Here is a 9029-nt window from a genome sequence, read left to right as displayed (position 1 = left end):
CCAGGGGTCGGTAGTGCCTCGAGGAGGAATGAAGAGTAGTCTTTTTCTGGTAGAATACTTGTGTCTTTATTGTCCCTGTTATGTACAACGGTTGCCCTCAGGTGGCGTGATCGCGGCGGCGGATCGGTAGCGCCTCGGTGTCGGGGAGTCGGTCAGGTTTAGCAGGACGGTCCCGCAGGCTTGCGCCCCTCGGGGGAGGGATTCCGGCCCGTTTGCACGGTGCCGGCTCGGACTAGTTTCCCGTAGGCTTGCGCCCCTCGGGGGAGGGATTCCTGCCCGTTTACACGGTGTAGGCTCGGATGCGGGAACGGGGGTGTCTGGCGTGAACGGTGGTTTCGGTAGGAACGGGGTGCGGTCTGGTTGGAGGTACAGCGGAGGTCTTACGTGGCGGTAGCGGTGCTCGGCGGAGATCGGTTCTCGGACTCGCATCGGATGCCTTGCCTCAACTGCCCCGTTTGGCTGTTCTCGTGGCCTATTTATTCCTCCCACCGCCCACTTCCACTCGCGAGCAGCCGTATCGTCGCGGTGGCCACCTCGCGGCCGCGACGGGAGGCTGTGCTCGGCCGTGGTCTCGCGGCGCGCTCGCTGGGAGTGGGGCGGTGGTAGGCGCGGTGTTAGGCGGGGAAGTCGCGGGCCTTCGATATACCCGTTACAATATATATGTGTATGTTTACTGAGCGCGAGACTCTAGGTGGCGCGTAACATACGAGTGAGAACGCATCGTGCAAGCTTCACGGGCGCGAGAGAGATGTACGTGAAAGCTTATGAATGAAATATAACGGGATCGTTCTTGTGTGAATGAAGCGTAGCGGGGAACGCTCTTGTGAGGGGGGCGCAAACCGGTACTGGCCGCGGGTGCGAGAGAGAAAGCGATAGCCGCGTGTGCGAGTGAGAACGCGGGACTATGCTGACCGTGGGTGCGAGTGAGACAGAGCTACTATAGTGAACGCTGCGCATTTGAGAGAGAGGTACTATGTGTTGGTGCGAGAGACAGACCTATTGGGGTCAGCGGCACGCGAGTGGTGGGGGTTAGCTGCGTTCAGCGTCAGGCAGGAGCGTCGAAAGTGTGTCTTCTGGGCGACTTTCGGCCAAATCGTTGCGTTTCCTGCATGAAATGCACGGGAACGTGACATCCTCTTAGCGGTGGGACTTAGAAAAATTTCCAGAGTTGTGTCGACGGAGTAGTACATCCGTCCATTATTTGCTAATAACTCGGTAAATAATAGTAGTAGCGAGTTTGGTGTTATGATATATATTGTTAGAAACCGTCTATATTACAGTGATATCACGTCGAAAATCGTCTAGGACCGATACGGAAAAAGTTTCCTCTTAGCGGTGGGACTTAGAAAAATTTTCAAAGTTCGGTGAATTATGAAAAGTTGGTTATTTTGTGTAAAATAACATAGAAATGTTAAAATTTATCTGTAGTAATCGGAATGAGTACACTTTAAATCCTTTAACGAGGATCCATCGGAGGGCAAGTCTGGTGCCAGCAGCCGCGGTAATTCCAGCTACAATAGCGTATATTAAAGTTGTTGCGGTTAAAAAGCTCGTAGTTGAATCTGTGTGTCACAGTGTCGGTTCACCGCTCGCGGTGTTTAACTGGCATTATGTGGTACGTCCTACCGGTGGGCTTGCTCTTCACGGGGCGGTCCAACTAATATCCCATCGCGGTGCTCTTCACTGAGTGTCGAGGTGGGCCGGTACGTTTACTTTGAACAAATTAGAGTGCTCAAAGCAGGCTATCTTCGCCTGAATACTGTGTGCATGGAATAATGGAATAGGACCTCGGTTCTATTTTGTTGGTTTTCGGAACCCCGAGGTAATGATTAATAGGGACAGATGGGGGCATTCGTATTGCGACGTTAGAGGTGAAATTCTTGGATCGTCGCAAGACGGACAGAAGCGAAAGCATTTGCCAAAAATGTTTTCATTAATCAAGAACGAAAGTTAGAGGTTCGAAGGCGATCAGATACCGCCCTAGTTCTAACCATAAACGATGCCAGCTAGCGATCCGCCGAAGTTCCTACGATGACTCGGCGGGCAGCTTCCGGGAAACTAAAGCTTTTGGGTTCCGGGGGAAGTATGGTTGCAAAGCTGAAACTTAAAGGAATTGACGGAAGGGCACCACCAGGAGTGGAGCCTGCGGCTTAATTTGACTCAACACGGGAAACCTCACCAGGCCCGGACACCGGAAGGATTGACAGATTGTTCGCGATTGCGCGAACGTTCGCGGTGGGGTTTTCGTCTCGCGCTCCTCTTGCCCCGCCGTGACGTCTTTCCCCTCGGGATCCATCGATCGCGACCCAATAATCGATCATGGATCATCGCGTGATCCAAAAAGGACCAATACGCGACTTCCAGGGAGGAAGAATTCGGTCGCGCTCCGAATTCTGCTTCCTTCTTCGCTGTGCAACCGTCGTGCGACTCGGTCCTGTTTCTCTGCGCTCTTTCTAATCGTTGGGTTTAAACTCGTTATTCAACGCGTTATTCTGTATATCTCTTGTATATTTCAAAGTACAGTGTTCGTACATTTTCACATTCATTTCACGTTCATACAGTTCAAAATACAGTCCACTTTCATCCAAAATACACGTGTTCGTCACAGACTCTTTTTCACTCAACTTCGACGCACAGCGCTGTGCGATTCCGGCTCCTCCTCATTCCAAGTATCGTTCGGTCGGCGACCTTTTCCGATACAATATATACACGATTTTATTTTGCTTACTGCATGTTTGTTTTGTTATCGTAGTTTTAATTTGTTATTATAGTCTAGTTATTTTATCCCATAAGTGTACAGCTATTTTTATAAATTGACTATTGTCAATATTTTAACCCGTGTTATGACATAGCATGCCTATATTCTATTACTGCATGCGACAATACAGGCTCACCCTGTATTACATGTTGACCTATCGAAATGTTAATTTATCAATTTATTATGTTCCCCCTAACTTAATCTTATTTGTTTTCCCTTTTCTTTTAGTTTTTAGTTATTTTACCCTACGAGGGGGCACCTCGGAAGTGTGTTGCTTTGTATAAAAGCTTAAAAACTACATAGGAATAGCCAAATGCCTCGTCATCTAATTAGTGACGCGCATGAATGTGTAACGGTTGCGTTCCCTTCGCGAGCGTTAGTCGTGGAAGGAAGGTGTGTTCTGTCCCCTCCTGGATTCGCTCAGCGGCCAGGGTCGGCGGAGAGGACAGCGGGTGAAATAACGGAGGCGTTTTATGAAAAGAAAGTACGTTTTATTGCCGGCGGCGGTTCGCCCCGGGTAGCGATGATGATTCCCGGCTGGCGGGTTCCGGTGCGACGGCTGGCTGTAATCAGCGCGAGGAGACGACACGTTATTCTAATACTAAGATTCTTAAACCTAATGTACGCGAGAGTAACGGCGGAGACGCGAAGCGATCAGGACTCGCTTTCTGACGACGGTAACGCGGAGCGAGCAGGATTCGCTTTCTTACGGCGGTAACGCGAAGCGATCAGGACTCGCTTTCTGACGACGGTAACGCGGAGCGAGCAGGATTCGCTTTCTTACGGCGGTAACGCGGAGCGAGCAGGATTCGCTATTCGTACGGCGGAGACGCGAAGCGATCAGGACTCGCTTTCTTATGACGGTAACGCGGAGCGAGCAGGATTCGCTATTCGTACGGCGGAGACGCAAAGCGATCAGGACTCGCTTTCTTATGACGGTATAGGCACACGGCGTTCTCCGGTTCGGAGGATCCCTAGGGTTCCGGATCTTACGGTTGGTCGGTAGGAACCACCGCGGCTCGGCGAGATTCTAGTGAACTGGTGCTTCCTCGCTGGCGGCCGAGCGCACGGTGGCCGCGAATCCACTCCGACTCCGGACCGACGGGACGCCCCACCCGTCGCCCCCAATCAGATCGCGGTGGGGGTCGCTCGCACCCGGACGTTCCCAGAGAACGAGCTCCCGTCACCAGCGTCGTTGCTCGTACGGGACGAGCTCCGAACGCGGCTGCGATCCGACGAGGACTGTCACGAATGCGACGAGACGCCTGGTCGCGGGCCGGTGAGCGAATTTCGCAGGATCGGCGGAAAGGAATCGGGAAGGGGAGAGAGCTGGAGCGCGCGACGAGCAGTAGCGCCCAGAGACACTGCTCCCGTCCGTCTGCTCGTTCGAGACTTCCTCGCGGTACTGGTTTCACACGCACACGGAAGAAGCCGTAGTACGGCTCGTATAGGCTCTTCCTATCATTGCGAAGCAGAATTCGCCAAGCGTCGGATTGTTCACCCGCCAACAGGGAACGTGAGCTGGGTTTAGACCGTCGTGAGATAGGTTAGTTTTACCCTACTGATGACTAGTCGTTGCGATAGTAATCCTGCTCAGAACGAGAGGAACCGCAGGTTCGGACATTTGGTTCGCGCACTTTGTCGAGCGGCCGGTGGTGCGAAGCTACCATCCGTGGGATTATGCCTGAACGTCTCTAAGGCCGTATCCTTTCTAGTCAAAGGAGGCAACGATATTTCCTAAGGAGTTTCGTGTGGGTCGAAAGGCTCAAAACAATGTGACACTACTAGGTGGCATGGTCCTCGTGGCCGGTCATCGCACGGGCCCCATTTTGCCGTACGGACGTCTTTGTACCCGTCGTCGGGATCTCTCCGACACGACGGACACGGCGGTCTAACGGTCGATCATGGGTACTCCAAGTTCGACGTCGAGACTCGGAATCGTCTGTAGACGACTTAGGTACCGGGCGGGGTGTTGTACTCGGTAGAGCAGTTACCACGCTGCGATCTGTTGAGACTCAGCCCTATGCTTGGGGATTCGTCTTGTCGGTTAGACGAGGCCCCTAGCTATAATAATAGCTATTATATTATTATAGCATATATGATAAAAGAAATATAAAGTTCCTTTTATAATTTGTTTTTTCATTTTTTTTCAAAGCACTACGCCGCTGGTACTTCGAAATATACTGAGTCTTTTATTAATTTTTTTTTTATTTTTTTTCAAAACATTACGCCGCTGGTACCCGTGAACCTGGTAGAACAGAATGTAGTACGGCCGGGTGTCACTCGGATCGCTAATAACTCGGTAAACACGCTTCCTAGTCGTTTGTCATCGCGAAACATGCTATCGTAAAGAAAAAAAAAGATAGAGACAGGTAGTGTTGTAGATTATGAGTCGGGTTGCCCCGGCTGCGCCGCACCTCGAACATACAGTTCATACCCGCTACTACTACATTTTCGTCATGCCAGATGTTATGGCTCTACTCTCTCGTCGCCTGCCTTATTGGAGGGACATGCAACATCGATTCCACTGCCACCTCGAGTCCAACCCTTTCCAGGAACTCCCGCTATGAGCGGGAGGGGCTTGAATCCTGGCCCGAGGAGTTAAGATCCCGAAGGATCTTAACCGCTGGTGGTGTCCAATCGTTCACGCGTTCGACTCCACTTTAGTTTTAGTACGTCTCGCGCGAAGTTCCGGAAGCTCTTGAATAGAGCCTCGCTTACCAGGAGTGCTGGCTGCGCCGGCCACGGGTGACCTTTAGCAGCAGCTTCCTGGCGTAGGAGTTCTCGCGCTTGACCGTACTGCGGACAAGCGTACAGGATGTGGCTAGGTGTTTCCACTTCGCCGCACTCGCAATGCTCGTCCTCCACCAAAGTGAATTCCTTGAGCTTCGCACGGAAATCTCCGTGTCCGCTTAGGAATTGTGTGACGTAGTGATCGCTGATCACCCATCGCGCGCGGAGACGGTCTGATACATCGTTGAAGTATTGGAAGGTAGTCCTTCCCTTCGTCGATGACGACCATCTCCGTTGCCACACCGCCAGAGCTGCTCGCCTTACCTCAGCTAGTGCATCGTTGGGCGTTACAGCTCCGGAAGCCAGATCGGCTTGACTAATACGACATGTCTCAAACTCGATATCAAGTTCCATTCGTATCTTGTAGGCGCATATTCGCTTCGCTATCACCAAGTCTATCGGTACCGCACCGGCGATCACAGGGACCGCATCCGTCGATACCGTTCTATAGGCCTTGATGCAGCCAAGCAGAGCTCTCCTCTGCGCTTTGATGAGAGCTTTTCGCGATACAAAGGTGAGAAGGTCTGCCCAGCCCGCAGCAGCGTACGCCACGATTGGGACGAATAGGCCACGGTACATAGTACGCATGGCCCGGTGTCCCAATCCCCAGTTCGAACGAGCAATCTTTGAAAACGCATTACACGTCTCCATAGACTTAGCACTCACGTACGCAACATGGGAGGTAATTCCCAGTTGCTTGTCAAAGTATACGCCGAGGTACCGAATGGTATCCTTTACGGCGATACTTCTTCCATCAATCCTCACCACAGGCGGCCTTTCTCTATGCTGAGAGCCTTTTAGCAAGATCATCTCGGTCTTAGGAGCAGATAGCGATAACTTTTGTGATTTTCACCACGCAGAAATCGCATCTGCTACCTTTTGGCCTTTGAGCCGGAGTTCCTTCCTCGTGTTGCCACTGACAAGTACGAGGAGATCATCCGCATAGGCTATGGGCTCGCAAGCGAGCCCGGTGTTCGATAAGAGCTGTAGAACTCCGTCAAAGACTAAGTTCCAACAGCTTGGACCGAGAATTGATCCCTGTGGGCAGCCTTTGGTTACGACTTTCCTCACTTCTCCGTGATTAGACACTATGGTCACCACACGGTTGGAGAAATAGTCCACCATTAGCCGATAGAGATTGCGTGGACAACCTCGCCTCTTCAGCTCGCTGAGGATGCTCGGCCACCAGACATTGTCAAATGCACCCGAGATGTCGAAGGCGAGCGCCAGGACATACTTATCTTCGCAGCTGGATATCAGACCCCTCAGCTTTACCACGGCATCTTCCGTGGATCGCCCAGGTCTGAATCCGTATTGCCGGTCAGATGCGTATACCGGGCTTAGGAATACTTTAGCTAATCGCATAGCGATTAGCTTCTCAAGAACTTTGCCTACTACGGATAGTAGGCAAATCGGACGATAGGACTTCACCTCCGTCTCCGGTTTGTCAGGCGCTTTCAGAATAGTTCTGATTGAGCCGACTTTCCACCTGGAGGGGAAGGTCCCGTGCTCGAGGCAACCATTATAGAGCCGAAGCAGCTCGGTGCGAAGTATTCCGACCGAGCATTTTACAAGTTCCGGCTCTATCCGGTCTAAGCCTGGGCATTTTCGTCTCCTCAGACGTTTCACCGCCTCTTCAAGCTCCTTGCTCGTGAAAACTGGAACGTCTTCACTCGCCGGCTCGGTGGTGGCTTCCCGTCTGACTCGCGCTTGTTCTGGAGTGTCGCTCTCGGACGAATCGTCCGGGATTAACGCATCTAGTAGCGCGGACGCGGTGGACTCGAAGTCCACCGTGTGTCCTTGGTCTGTGCGAATGTTGGACATCACTGTTCCAACATTCAGCTTGTCTCGTGTGATCTTGTAAACAAGACCCCGCGGTTCTTTGTTCCCCTGCTCGGTTACAAAGTTTTTCCAACTTTGTATCCTCGCAGCTCGCACGGCAGCCGTGTAGGCTTTTCTCTGCACGAGATACTCAGCCTTCCGTTCTGCCTTCTCGACCTCCGAACATCTCGGGTTTTGGAAGGCGCGTCTACATTTGTAGACCCGCTTCTTCCGTCTCGTCAAATCTGGTGTCCACCATGGGAAAGATTTAGAGTGCCACCGCTTGGATCGCATGGAGGATTCGCACGCTTGGATAATCGATTGCTCGACTCCCAGTGCGAGGCGTTCGACCTCCTCTCGGCCGTTAGGCCGGAGGGTTAAGTTCCTCCTGCTTTCCAGCAGCGTTCGTTCGAATCTGGGCCAGTTCGCAGTGTTCAGGTTGTACCGCCCCAATTGGCCCCGGTTCTCCCTTTCTACTGCGAACTGCAACGAAAACTCAATGACTCGGTGGTCACTGGATGTTAGGTCTTGGACCTTCCAGTCTCGCACTTTGTCGGACATGTCGCTAGTCACTAATGTGACATCGATATAGGACTCTCCCAGTGAGCTGGAGTACGTGGGTATACTACCAGTTTCGTTCAAAATAACTAAGTCGTGTCGGGCCATGAACTCTTCGAGCTTTCGGCCTCTCGCGTCTGTCTTCGAATTCCCCCAGAGGGTAGATTTTCCGTTGACGTCGGCTGCAATCACGACTCGGTTATGGTTTAGCGCCGCAAGCACATTCTCCAGTCGAGCCAGACTTGGTTCAATGTCCTCCGAACATTGAAAGTACTGGCTGACTAGGTAGACGTTTCCGAAATTGCCTTTAACGCTTACACAGGAGAGATGCGTGTCGCACAGATGCGTGAGTTTGACCGCGGTTAGATCCCGGTCTATGACAACTGTTGCCGCCATAGGTTGGTCTCCTTCCGTGTACACTCCCGCTGAGCCCTGTCCGGGCAATTTGCCCCGCCAGCTGTACGGCTCTTGCGCTAGTAACACATCGAGTCTCCTGGTATGCAGCAAAGATATGATTTCATCGGTCACGACCCGAGAGCGCTGCATATTATGCTGCACAACTCGAATCTGCCTATGAGATCGTCTATCTTCGGTGTGTCTAACCATAATTGGTTCGAGCTACTACTTGCTGTAACGCGACCTGATAGGACTCGCACAGCTTGTCTCTCGACTTATGGTCGTGCGGCTTGCCTCGATCCTTACAATTAGAGCAGACGGGTCCGCTCTTCTTGTTCTTGCACGAGGCAAAGGTATGCCCCGATTGGGCGCAGTGACCGCATACATCTTCTTTGTGCTGGCATCGTTTGGCCGTGTGGCCGAACTTCTGGCACTTGAAGCACCGAGTTACCGAGACGTAGTCCTGTACACGACAGCACGACCAGCCCATGTAGACTCGGCCTTCCCCACTTTTCAGCCCCCCGCGAACCTGCGGACTGACTTCGATGACCCAGTTGGCCGCCTCCCTGCCCTTGGGACCGACTTGAAAGCCGACCTTCAGGTTAGAGGCAAACTCTTTCTGGGTCATCTCTGGAAGGTTTTGCTTCCAGAGACTGGAAGCAACCTCGTCTCTCGTCAACTCTCGAGGAACGTCGTACACGAT

The 9029-nt window shown here is 52.3% G+C and overlaps 1 long non-coding RNA gene across 1 annotated transcript in view; it reads left to right on the top strand.

Annotated features, from left to right (window-relative positions):
* Window positions 1-3063: 3063 nt before the first annotated feature.
* LOC143363266 (uncharacterized) overlaps window positions 3064-9029 on the top strand; it is a 93567-nt gene continuing 87601 nt past the window's right edge. Inside the window, exon 1 of the long non-coding RNA XR_013083782.1 lies at window positions 3064-3105. This is a non-coding gene — a long non-coding RNA (uncharacterized LOC143363266). The remainder of the gene's footprint in view (window positions 3106-9029) is intronic.

Source organism: Halictus rubicundus, unplaced genomic scaffold (assembly GCF_050948215.1).
Source record: "Halictus rubicundus isolate RS-2024b unplaced genomic scaffold, iyHalRubi1_principal scaffold0029, whole genome shotgun sequence".
Classification (NCBI taxonomy): Eukaryota; Metazoa; Arthropoda; class Insecta; order Hymenoptera; family Halictidae; genus Halictus; species Halictus rubicundus.
The sequence above is the reverse complement of the archived record's forward strand: the minus strand, read 5'-3'. Positions and strand labels throughout refer to the sequence as shown.